We start from the raw sequence: 14,367 nt of genomic DNA, 5'->3' as shown, positions 1-14,367 counted from the left end.
GTCTGTTTTCTGGATGCAAGAATATCAGATGACACATGGAAGTTAAAAAAAAAATGGACAAACGCATGGATACGGACACACAGACATACACACGGGTTACAGCTAGTCTGTTTTTTGCAGATTGAATTCAGTGTCTAAACCGGATATAATATCAGTGATTCTATACCGCATCAGCACCTGTTCGCCATCATACAACGCCGACGGCTCTGAAGAACATGCATATAACTAGCAGGCGGATTGTAAAAGCCTCACAACATGTCAACAAGACAATTTCTCAAATCAATATAGCATTTCACAAGCCCGTGTTAGATCAGCTTGGCCCCGAGCTACTGATGACTCACAATCATAATGCGCGAAGAGATTTGTCTTCCTAATGTGAGACCCGGGAGAAGAATAAACACGTCAGTGTCAACAAATGTATAAAATGAAATCCCGCTAATACAGAGGAATAGGGACGCCCTAGGCTACAGACAGAAGCAAATCTGTTGTGAACACCTATCTCACATTGCCAGTCCTGTGAGGTTTTTCGTTATTGCAACCCACTAGTTTCCGTAGACTCCCAAACAAGAGACACCCCCTGCTTTATCTTGCTCTGTTCATATCTGCAGCTCTAAAAAATAAAATCTGCCATTATCTGTTGGACTAATCCAATAAATAGCGGTCTGTATACTTATGGCCCTTTTACACGGAACGATTACCAGAATCGTTCAGTTTCCGGCGCTCCCGTGGGAATGTGGACGATAACCGTCCTGTGCAAACGCATGCAGCGTCTGAACAAAAATTGTTCAGCCATTAGGTTTCTGTATGTAGAAAATTAAACGACATGCCATTCAGTGTAAACAGCAGTCGTTCACTTTCTAACGACTGTCTGTTTACTGTGAATGAAGGTGGGCGGGGGAAGAACGCTCCCCGGCTCTCTCCACCTCCAGGTTGGCAGCGCTGTGAGCATTGCCAACAATATTCGCTACTGTGTAACATAACTAGATAGAGCATCACTGCGACTAGTATCAACATCGTTTGCCTGACAGCTTGTAAAAGGACCATTATCCTTAGGGTGGAGTTGGAGTCATGTCATTGGAGTTGGAGTCCCATTTTGAAGGAGTTGGGAGTTGGTAGAGTCATTTTAAGATCCGCACCACACAGATCTGTAATAAGGCCATGAGCATAAGCTCTTATGATAACCACCCTAGTTACATTAGATACATTTGGAAAATTGATTGTACAGACGTACATCTGTAAATGGAGCCCAAGACGTATATAATGCCACCACAGTTCAAAAGAGTGATTGCAAGCACTTACAGTAACACTAACAGGGCAATTTCTTATTGATGGGCACTTAGTTAGAACAACATTCTAGTTCGTAGGAGTGTCATGGCGGGGATGGGGGCAGAGGGGGGAACCAACGAGCTATCCTAGGTATTTCGATACAAGGCTAGGGCAACAAACACTATTTGCCAAAGTGAAGAAAACCCAAGTTAAGACTTACGGCTTCATACTTTATAGATTATGGTGAGTACAGAATTGTGCTAGAAGACCGAGCACTGAGTGGCCGGGCCCTATATGATAGGCTCTCCTAGAACATTATATATTTACAGCAGCAGACCTGGAGTTTATGGTTTATGGTTATTAATGTTCGGTGACTCATTTGTTGCCAAGAGACAGAGAAAAATAAAACCTTGAAAGTCTTGAAAGGTTGTGGCTCTGCATAAGTTGACTTTTCAGGAATTCACGCTCTGTACAGTGAGTCTTGTAGATATAATAGCTCTTTTCTGTCCTTTGTACCTGGAATTATTTCATTGAAATCCATTGCAAATTGTATAATTGTGGGAAAACTGGGTGAAAAGCATTAGTGCACCTTTGTAGACCTCATAGGACTTGTCGTCTAGCTTTATTGCCTTCCTTTGTACTAATTCGGCAACAATATAAATGGGGAAGGTTGAAAACATAACTAGAGAGTTCTGCTATTAAGTATCTTAACTTGTAGATGCTGTAATGGTGGCCATATTGATTCTTCTCACCCTTCTTTCCCAGAAACAATGACATCTTCTAAGGCCTCACACAATATTAGGCCAGTTTCAGACAAGTGTATTGTAAGACGTAACATGGAGGTGTCACAGATGATGTTACAATCATCAGTACACTCGTTTGATCTGTATTTGCCTCCATATTTGCTGCCATTGGTTTTATTCTGTACTGGGTAAATACTGATCCGTATTTGCCCAATAGAAGATAATACTGTAGCATTTCAGAGTGGGAGAAGCTAGTTTCACGGTGGCTACAGTCCCTAACCTCCCACCTGGCTGCACTACAGTAAATGATGGGGGACTTGATGATATGTGCTGGTCTCTGCTCTTGGGATGGATGTTATATTGTAGCGTGGTAAAGGTCCCCCAGGGTAACGGAGCTCCAGGAGCCAGGAAGGGGTTAACTGGTTAACTGCAAACCAACTCACATTTATGGTAGCTTCCAGAGAAGTACAGGGTGTCCTTCTATACAGTCCATTTCCATACATCCAGCTCAGGAGTTGGTTACTAGAGATACAGTGGTATATCACAAAATACCTGCACTGCTTATCCAGGTTTTTCACTGGGGCCCTGGGAAGAGTCCTACAATCTTGTATCTGGCACCTTCCTCAAGAATGAGGCTGTAGATCACTTTCCTTTAACCAGCTGTCTGCACTTGTTGCTAAACCTCATGTGCTCTCTTCTTTCTGAAGATTCTGGAACTAAACAGGAGTTTTTATAAACTTTAGGGGTCCTCTAGCAGTATACAGCTGAGGGGCTAGACAAATAGAGTAGACAGATGCTGAGTAATACTGAGTTACAGGGGCTACTCTGTCCCTCTGATCTGATCTCCCTGAACCACCAGTCACCAACTCCAATAAAGACATCAATTTGGCCAATACAAAGAGGATATTAAAGAATACCAAACCATCATAACATGGAAACCATTTAAACCACATATATCCTTTTCTATTTTCTCAGAGCAAGATGAATACTTAGTAATGACAACTCTGGGTCACTACATTACCAATGAATGTAAATATGGAGACACAATGTGACTGTTCTCAGTGAGCGAAACCAAGTAATCTTGGAGGTATGATACCTTTTAATGGCTAACAAAAATACATGGTTAGGCTTCATTCCCATGAGCGTATGTCGGCCGCCGTTTTCACGGCCGGCTGATATATGCTACCTCCTGGGGCGTAAAAGCTCTAATGTTTGTGTGCCCGTTCACACGGCATTGGCCCCGGAGCATATATGCCGAGGCTGCCATGCCGTTGAGCCTTCCCTCTCCATCCACCTTGCCGGCTCACCTCTTCTCTCCTCCCCTCTGGCTGATTGCTATGGGAAGGGAGGGGCAGGGCGGGACGGAGCTAAACTCCCGACCGTCTCCGGCAGCTGTCATTGGCTCCCATAGGAGCCCATACAGCGACCAACGTATTCCGGCCCAAAAGATAGTTCCGGGACTATTTTTTGGGCCTGACATAAAAACGCTTGGCCGGCCAGAAGCTTTTATGTCGCGGGAATATGGCCATATGATCTGATGCATTAAAATTCAATGCATTAGATCACAGCGTATATTACGCTCGTGGGAAAGAGCTCTTAAAGTGAGCTTTCGGACCTCTCAGGATCCTTCCTCAGGCATAATGAAACAGATCTGAATGGGGCATATATATATATATATATATATATATATATATATATACACAAATGTACACAGATGACAAGGCACAGACATAGCGAGACTAATTTGCACTTAAAACAATAGCAGACAAGATGAGTAGAAAAGTAAATACTAAATTTGTCTACTAGTAAGCAATTTGACCGTTTTATGATCTCTAAATTGGTGTTAGGGGCTCACAGGCCTGTGTGTTATCTCTCCTTCAAACCTGCAAATAAGGAAGATGGAACAATACCTCTGCACTGCCACCTATTGGAGACAAAAACAGACAAAATTAACAGATGGCCATGAAAAATACATAGCTCTGTATTATGGTCTGCAAGGCATGGATCAAATGCAGATTTCAAATATACTCGTCAGAAAGCGGTCTTAAAGGGGTTTTCTGGGAATATCCTGAGGATCGTTCATCAGCCTCAGATTAATGGGGATAACAAACTGATTTGCTGACTGAAGTAGTCGTAGCGCTTCAGCAAGTGCCATGGTAACAGGGGTCTTACTAAGCATATGCACAATATTGTATGGTTAATGTTTTCTTCCCTTTTGTTTTCTACCAGGGTCCTGGTTACTGGGGGAATGGAAAGAGTTGCAGGCTGTAGAGATACAGGTACAGTATAAAGGTGCACACACAAATGTGTGCACAATAGTGACCCACTACAGATAAAGCCAGTAAGCGGGTAGTTCGATTCAGAACTGAAGCGGCGGATGCAGGAGGAAAATTATACAGGCCTGCCGAAGCGTGCTGGTGTTGTGCAGAGCTGTGGTGAAGACGGGAAAAACTGTGCAAAGTCTTGCATTTCAACTATGGAGACCTATTAAGTGGTGAAGTGACCCTGCCGAGAGCCTGTCCCTCAATTACCAAACCCTGGTGCCGGACTCTCTAAGGTGATGGTGACTGTACTACCGGCGCTGTATCATTGATCTAACTTAGTTTGAAAATTAAAGTTCTTCCCCATCATACCTGCCTTTGTGTCGATATGTAGGCACAACCCCTAACGTCCTCTCTGCATCAGTCCATGGTAAGGCAACCCTGCTTTCGGGACTTCCACTGGCAACATCCTGTTCAAAGCTACAGTGTTATCGCTGAGTCAGGCTTAGTTAGAGACCCTTAAGACCATGTCCTCTTCATTGTTAATCAGGCACAGCACCATACATTTTGTAGTGGCTGTACCTAGTGCTGTGGATCTCCATAGTTGAGTCCAATTCAATAAACTGGAACTGTGCTGCAGTACCAGGCACAACCAATACCAAAGGGACAGCACTGTGTCTCATAAAATATGTAGGTAACATGCCACTCATTGGAACACCATGGCCAGTTCAGCTAACTGATTGGTGGGGGTGCCAGGAGTTGGATTCCTACTTATCTAATATTTATGGCTTATCCTAGAAAGCAGCTTTAAACTGTAATAACACCGTAGCGTTGCACAGAGCACTATTATAACTGCATATGCCTCCAGATTCAAAATTGTTTGTTTTGTTGTGTTCGGGTATAAAATTTCATGGCATGCTCTATCACATGCTGTGCTTCCAAACTATTCTCCCCTAGGAACATTGAACTAGGGTACAATATCTCTGGCACATGGTACCCGATGGAGCAGCATACATGGCCTCATACTTGCTATTGTATTGCAATCCACCATATTTCTTATATGTTAAGCATATAGTAGAAAGACATGAAGGAGGTGCTCAATGATGAGCTGTGGGAGAGTACCATTACCCACTGTTCTCCATGTCCTCCACTTCTCCAGTTTGAGGATCTTATCAAACAACATGTCATGTTTCAACTTCATATTTGGAGTTATTGGAGTTAAAGAGGTCACCCAAGTAAATCAAAGTTTTGGAAAGCCGCTCAAACATAAAAGAAGACATATTTGCTGCACCCTATTCCCCCTGCTGCTACCTTTCCATTGGTACGCCATCTCCCACTACCCTCTGCTTCCCCCTGCAGCAGTGGCGATGATGTGCAGACAAGAGAACATGTGACTGCAGCAGCAGATCACTGGCCGACAAGAGGGCAGTAAAACGGGAGTGACGAGAAATCCTCTATGACTTCTATGAGTCCTGCGATGTTCTTCACTCAATGTCCACTTACTTTTAGTTAGTACCATTTACTTTTCCACCCCTTTGTTGCCTTTGTCCCAACTTATGTGAGATGTGTTGCTGCCATCATTTTCTAAATGAGTTATTTTTTTAATGAAATGGTAAAGTGTCTCACTTCCCCCTTCTGATATGTGTTCTATGGTAAATAAAATATGTTTTTTTTTAAGATTTCCAAATTATGTTACATTTTTACACAGCACCCCAACTTTTTTGGAATTGTGCATAAATGGGCAGGGCATATGCTCCTTTTCAGAATCTCCCTGATGTCCCTTCTCAAAAGTTGGTAAGTACAATGGAATGATAATTTGGCGCGGTCCTGCAAGAATTTCAGCAGAGGTTTTTCTTGTCAGACATAGAAATAACATTAGCTATAATCAACAAAGAATTAATCAGACTCCTAACAACAAGCGTTATACAGCTGCTGAGATTAATTATGTAATAATTGAGTGAATCTAGAATTTTCTCTTAGGCTAGGTGTAGACTAGCTGTAAATGCAAGTTGCACCTGATGGAGTGTAACTCACACCGGACAGCACATGGAACGTAGTCTGTATGCTGTCTCATATACACGGACCCAGTCCATTGACGTGGATTAGCATTTCCTGTTTCTGAAATGGATAGGTAAAGGGCGTGCCATGAATTTTTCACAAGGACCATCAGTCCATTTGAAGAAACATCTATACAAATAGCCTCCTTGGGGTCATGTGCTGTCCATGAATTAACATGGAGAGCCTATGGCCCCAGATACGGTACTGTGCTTATAGACACATAATGGGCATGTCCTTTTGCTGGAAAATGCCCACAGAAGCACCACCTTCGAAGAGATGGAGTGTAGAAGAACCCAGTCACATAAAGCTAGTTTACTAGGTTTGAAACAAGAAGCATTATGGAGTGAACGTATTACTCTAAGCATGTTATCTGACATTGATTCTGTTACATCCACGACCACAGAACTTGTATATGACACAAAGAAATAATACTGAGAAGAAGGAAAATACTCTGCATCGGAGCAGCGTTACTGCACACGCTCCGATGGGAAGGATACGGGCTGCAATGGGATGCACAATCAGCGTCAGATTTCCATCTCAGGAGCCTGTAGGAACAGATTGCCTGGTCTTACTCTCCGCCCATCAAGTAGGCCAAATCTTAAGTCATGTAGGGATTTAAAATGTTTATATGTTCTAAAACAATAAGGGTGCCTACCCACTAGCGATTTTTTTTCTTGCGCTGCGAGAGTGAGTGAAAACACACGCCTCGCAGCGCAAAGAAAACTCTGCGATATCGCTAAATGCTTTCAATGGGGCCGTCAGCAGCAGTGCCAGCCCCATTGAAAACATAGGGAGTATATCGCAGACTTCTGCCACAGCTGTGACAGCTGTGGCAGAAGTCCAGGATGCTATCCCATTGCTTGCAAAGGGGTCCCATTGAAAGCAGTGGGTTGCAGGCAACCCCCACAGCAATGATTTTTCGGGGAAGGGCTTAAAATATAAGCCCTTCCCTGAAAATCATCCCTAGCTGGTGAAAAAAAAATTATATAATCACCTCGGTCCCCGCGGGGATGAAGGGAGCCCCTACCACAGCTGTGACAGCCGTGGCAGAAGTCCGTAATGTACTCCCTATGTTTTCAATGGGGCTAGCGCTGCTGCCACTGGCCTCATTGAAAACACTGAGGTATATCAGCGCTGCGAGGCTGCAGTGAAAAAACGCAAATGAATATGAAACCATTGAAAATCATTGGTTTCATAATCAGCGCTTCCGCATCGTAGGAAAAAATATCGCCAGTGGGTAAGCAGTAGGCACCCTAAAGCAAAGCATTGCAGCCCCCTCTGCAGCCTTCATCTTGTCACTCTCTGGGTGTCCTCCTGTCATTTCCACAGCATTATGGGGTACCTTAATTAACACAAAAATGCACATAGTTTCCATATATGTGTGGATGCACAGTATGCAGTGCATTGATGTGTAACTTTTACTTTCATTAGGCCTCCTTCCTCCATAGGTATCTTACCCTCATCATTATAAATGCTGCCTCGTAATCAAAGTCCAATTCCTAATAATAACAACCGAAAGCTGATAGAAGGAGGATTAATGCGTTTGAGCTTTGGTGCTGGTGAATGCTGCTGCGTATGCCCTAGACGGCGAGAGTAACAAACAGAGAAGTCCTGAATCATATAAGACCCAATATATCACTGGAGGGGTTAATGACCGGGCTCAGGCTCACAGAGGACAAGATGACCGGGCTCAGGCTCACAGAGGACAAGATGACCGGGCTCAGGCTCACAGGGGACAAGATGACCGGGCTCAGGCTCACGGATTTTGGCCATGTTATGCGAGCAGAGTTGCTAGAAAAATTTATAATGCTTGACAGATAAGCGGCAAAAGAAGACCCGGCTGCCAAAGAACACGATGGCCGATATTGTCAGAGTTGTTACTCCCATGGATATCACACAACTGAAAGCAATGCAAAACCGAAAAACATATAGGGAGCTCGCCTTTAGGGTCGTCAAGGGTCGTGAACAACTAAACGGCTAACAATAACAACAACAACAGAGGGAATCTTTCACCCTACTACATTGCAGCAGGTAGACACAGAGAGAAGAACAGTTCCAGACCAGCAAAAGAGGTGAGTCCAGGTTCAGTTTCAATGGGGACATCAACAATAGACGCTTTATTATTGTGGGTATCAATGGCAAGCACCTTTTGGGGCATCAATAATTTGGGACTGGCATCAATACCACGCATGGTTTGAAGGGCATCAGTAGTAGGCACTTTATGGAGGCATCAATAGTGGTATGCATTTTATGAGGGCATCAGTAGTAGGCACTTTATGAGAGTGTCAATATCAGGAATTCATGGAGCTATCAATGGCAAGCACTTTATAAGAGCATGATTAGCAACCACCTTACCATGAAAAGAGGTGAGTGCAGGCAGGGTTTTTATGGGGTGCATCAGTGGCAGGCACTTTTTGGAGGCATATGTGGCAGGTACGTTATGGGGCATCATTAGTAGGCATTTTATGAGCACAACAATGACCTAGGTTCTTGGAGCTATCAATGGCACTTTGTTCAAACATGATTAGCAAGCACTTTATGGAAGCATCAATGGCAGGCACTTTATGGAGACATCAAAGGAATGCATTAGATGGAGACATCAGTAGTAGGCACTTTATACAGCATCAATGGCAGGCAGCTTATCAAAGCATCAATAGCAAAAATCATGGGCTGCATCAATTCTCCGTATCTGAGGCGTAACTTGAAGCTCCTGGGACCTAGTGCAAAATTTGCAGCGCGGTTCTCCATCTACCATGTGCCATATGCAGCACTGGTACCTTCCTACGTGGCAGAGGAAACTTTGAGCCTCCTTAGGCATCGGCCTGGGTGCCACAGCTTCCTTTGCACACCATATAGCAACGCCACTGTCCTGTAACATCCGAGCTGCAATAAACTATCACAATCTTCAGTATCCGACAAAGCTGGAACCTGTGAACCCAACCTATGAGCCTGCTAGTATGTGCAGTGATGGTGAAGCACCTGCTGTCTGATGAATCCCATCCTCCAGGTTATCTTCATGTAACAATGAAAGTAGATTTATACAGAAACTTTCCCTACAGGGAATTTACCGAGTGAATTGAGTGGTAGGGATTTTGCAGCCAGTAGATATAAGCAGTACACCTTCACTTGGCCTTTGATGTTGTGCAGCTTCTACTGTATGTGCTCCTTGGGGAGCCGAGTCTTCATTTATTATGAAGGAGCTTCTCAGTCATGCATTATAGAAGAGGTCACGCTCAACATCCAAGTAGAGATCATTCTGGCGCTCAGGATGAAATACCGCACAATTAGATCTTCAGCTTTTAAATTTGGAAATATTTGAGATCTCGGTAACAAGGATGTTAAGGTTCAGTGTTTCTGAATAATAAGACTCCAATAGATGTGTATAAGTCCTAGGACATTTTCTGGGTGCCAGGGGGGTACCAATATGTGGAGACATACAAACATCTGCTAGCAACCGCTAACGTGTTTTCAACCGTTTCATGGATGAAAACAGACTGAGCAAGATTTTAAGAACACACAACAGGAAATGACAAAGCAGGAAGTGATATCATAGAGTAACACATTGAGTGCAAAACGTTACAACAAATGATTTAAAGAAAAATAAGATAAAGCGAAGTAATACGTAGCCACAAGAATAAAAAAATGAAAAAAAACAACATTTTAATAAATGAAAGACAGATCACTCCTAAAATTGAGACCAAAACATTATCTAGTATTGAAATTAAGAATCCAGAAAGCCTCTCTTGCATGTAGTTTACAGGACCAATCCTGCCTCTTGTTGGGCGTGATACTTTTTCCAAACCCACTACTCTGAAAGTCCACATGTCCCCACTGTGTGTCTTTACAAAATGACGTGCTGCATCTGATAATGGACGTTTACAGGCTTTATGGGAGGCAGCCAAAATCGATTAAAAACATGCTCAGAAATCCTAATTTTCAATTTGTGAGTCATGCAACCAGTGTAATAGAGGTTGCAGGATGGGCAAAAAATAGTGTAAATGACATAAGTTGCATTACAATTAATAAAAGAACGTATGGGTTGAACATGGGAACCACTTGGAAGATATTTAATTTGGTAGGTTTTAGGCCATAAAGCATATCGATTGCCCCCGCATTTGAAAAAAACCCATGTACTTAGTCAATTTCTGTTACTGGAAAAAGAATTGTCTATTTTGGAGGAGACTTTCTTAGAGATGGTGTTAGCTCGTTGGGCAACATTCCGCACGCCATTGTCCAAGATAGTAGCCAAAGTATCATCCTGCCGCAAGATGGTTAGGTATTTTTGGATAGTTTTGGTTATGTTTCTAAAATCATGGCTGTACTTTGTAGAAAAAATAATGGGAACTGAATGCCCAATGCTTTGTATAGTGCCAGTTTGTTTGTTTTTGTATGTAGCAAGGTAATGCGAGCGGGTTTTACACTCTGCCCTAAAACTAGCTCAATTCAGGATACTCTGGGAGTGACCCCTACATTTAAGATGTTGTTCCATGGAGGATCGCTCCTTAACACAATTAGAGTCTAGGGAGTACGCCGTTCTAGCTCTAACAAATTCGCCTACCGGAAGATTCCAAATGACATGGTGCGGGTGATGCATAAAGGGAAGTGTTTCCCGAAGTTGGTTTGCAAAATAAACTCATGTTACTTTGAGCAGTATCAATAATACCCATTAATGGAAGATCTAGAAAATTGATGGAAGATCCCTTATTACTGCAGACAAATTTTACATTAAGATTATTCAAATTGAGATATTCAAAAAACTTTTGCGGAGGCATTTTGGAAGATTGACAGATAATGAGGACATCATCGATTACCTATCATACCAGGCAATACATGAAACAAAAGGGTTGAGATTAGAGATGAGTGACCATACTCGTTAAGGCGATTTACTCGAGAGAGCATCGCCTTTTTCGAGTACCTGCTGGCTCATCATTCCGGGGCCTGCGGGGGGCGAGGGGTGGCGCGGGGCAGCGGAGGGGAGCCGGGTGGAGAGTGAGAGAGATCTCTCTCTCTCCCTCCCGATACCCTCTGCTATCACTTCAATCAGTTGATTGTTGGAGATCCCGAGCAGCCAACCCCTACGATTAACTATTGATGACCTAGGCTGAAGATAGATCATCAATAGGTTAGTACTTGCAAACCCCTTTAAATTTTGAATGCTGCCAGAATGGAGCCATAATCCATAATATTGACATTACAAATTGTCTCCATTATGGCTCTCTGAACAGTGCTTCAAACCGTTTTTACCTAGGTGCTCGTATTTTTTTTTAAACATTTTAAAAACTCTAATGTTGGCTAATTTTTATGGGTTTTTTTACTACAGTTTTTAATTAACGTCTTTTTGGTACATACATTTTTAATGCCGCTTTAAGGGCGAGCACCCACTGGCGTTTGCGTTTCCCGCGGGAAAAAAACGCAGCGTTTTCGCCGCGTGTCCCGCGTTTTTTCCGCGCGTTTTCCGCGGCGTTTTCGTGGCTTTGCCATTAATTTCCATGGAGAAAAATAAGTACACATATGCAACTGACAGTTCCTATGTTAAAAACGCAAACGCAATGCAAAAAAAACGCCAGTGGACAGCAACACATGTTATCTCTATGCCTGTGCAGGAAAAACGCAAAACGCAAAACGCAAAACGCAGGTAAAAAAACGCCAGTGGGTGCTCGCCCTAAAACAGTATTTAAAAAAAAAAAGCTGATGTCAAACAACTGCTATTGAGATGGAATTATACCTTATTAAGACTCTCCTGAATTTATCCCAAATCCTGAATGCTAGAGACACTGTGGTGGTACTGGCTTGTTAGAACACATTTTCTGGAGCTGCCCCCATATCCACTCCTATAGGCAATTGGTTTTTGGATTGGTAAACCAATTGGTGTAGCTCTACAATTAGCTCTTTTGCTTCTAGGAATTGATACATTCAAACCAGATCATAGAACCCTTATTTGCCAAATTCTTCATGCTGCTCACCTTTTACTCAATAGGCATTGGAAGACGGGCAAGATTGTTGCACTGGAAGAACATAAATCCTTAGTCTCAGCCAATTGTTAATATGAGAGAATGATTTCTTGCTACAAAGGGAAGATAAAAATGTTCTTAACTGATCTCATCATACCCACTTCTGGCAAAATCCTCATCTCCCTCATCTACATCGTTTTCCTGAATCCCCATGGGGTTACCGCTCTTTCCGATATTGTAGATAAGGAAGTTTTTGAGACTTCAAACAACTGCAGCTCCGTTTAATCTCCTTCATAATTCAATCTTCAGATGCTTCCATAGTAGTTTTTGGTATTGTTAGGTGGACTGACTATTCCTCTTACGTTATCTCTACTAAATGGTCTGGCTAAGATGTCCAACCTTTTGAAACTCCTCTCTAGTTTTTATAGGGACCTAACATAATTCTTTGCTCCACTGAGAGAAAAGGGTCTTCAAAAATGGGAGCTGGATATCACAGACCTGGACTCGGATAATGAGGGAGATCTTTTGGCTAGCTCGTGCCCTCCACTTGTCAGTGCAAAAACTAAACTTATACAAGTCAAATTCATCCATAGGATATATTATACCCCCCTTCAACTGTATACTATGGGTCTGTTTCCTGCTATGGACTGTCCGAAATGCCCCAAGGGCATGGGTACAATTATGCACATCTTCTGGGAGTGAACAGTGATGCAGGATTACTGCCATGATGTGCTTGTTTTCTTTGAATACAACCTGGGAGCGTCTAGAGTCTTACATTCCAAGGTGTGTCTCTTTGGAACCGTGGGCAATATCCCGGTGGACATAGCAACCCAAACTTTATTAAGTTATGACTTTTCTATGCAAAAAAAGTTATTCTTTTTAACTGTAAGCACCTTAAGAACCCTAATAGGAATGCCTGTATACGCGAAGTTAATAGCGTAGTTTCCATGTATAAGAAGACATATATGGCCTGTGGTTGCCCACATAAATTCGGTAAAATATGGGTTCGTTGGGTGGATAACCCCTCTACGGTATTAGGGACACTGGATTAATTGCTGATCCTATATGGCTCTGTTGATGTCTCCCTTTATTTATTTAACACCTCTACTTTTAATTCTAACAGTCACACTGTAAGTGTGGCTCCCTTTTCTTTTTCTTCTTTTAATTGTTTGTTATTTTTCTTTTATTTCCCTGTTGGGAATAATGGTTCCCATTTTGTTGTATATAAAATTAAAGGTAACTGTACTTTGGAGATGTGTTGGAGTGCATTTTATGTGCTCTCTTAATACTGTACCAGCTTTATACCTACCTACCTTTCTGTGGGTTTGTCTATTCTTGTTTGAACTTATAGTGTACAATCTACCTAATAACCCTTCCTTTAAAAAAGGATGAAGATGTTCTTGTCTAATTGGGGTCCAATGCACCCATACATTCTCCAATAATCTGGTTTGCTATGTTTTTTCTAGACTTTACTTGCTAATGTTTGTGTTACCTAATATACTGTAGCTTATTCCTTTTCCTTTTATCTTTAACTTATACACAGAAATATCACCTTCCCCATACCTAGTCCTGGTATTCCCCAAGTTAATATTCTCCTTATGTTAAACACAAGTTAGGCCCAAGACAAAACATAGAATGGCAGAGTTGGAAGGGACCACCAGGGTAATCTGGTCCAATCACCTGCTCAATGCAGCTTGTATTGTGCTATACCTAGCTGTTAACAGTGTATTGGCCTGTTCAAGCTATGTTTCTACATGTATTTAAATATGTTTAATGGTAGTTACTTTTTTATATGTTACACTTATTCTTAAATAATAAAAATTATCGTAAAAAGAATAACAAGCTGCATGAAAAAACTGCATGTGTGATTTCAGCCTTAGGGCCCATTTACATGGGACGATCTGTTGGGTGCAGATGCTTAACAGATCTTACCAGAGATAGTTGTTCCTGTGCTTTTACACAGGAACGATCATTGCTCAGTTTATATAGGCGAGCGGGTGGGGATCCTTCCGGCCTCTCAATTCCATTCACATTAAACAGGCCTTTGCTCATAGATGAATGATTGCCTGTTTACACTGGCCGATATGT

Source organism: Eleutherodactylus coqui, chromosome 1, assembly GCF_035609145.1.
Source record: "Eleutherodactylus coqui strain aEleCoq1 chromosome 1, aEleCoq1.hap1, whole genome shotgun sequence".
Taxonomy (NCBI): domain Eukaryota; kingdom Metazoa; phylum Chordata; class Amphibia; order Anura; family Eleutherodactylidae; genus Eleutherodactylus; species Eleutherodactylus coqui.
This window is presented reverse-complemented; position numbering follows the sequence as displayed.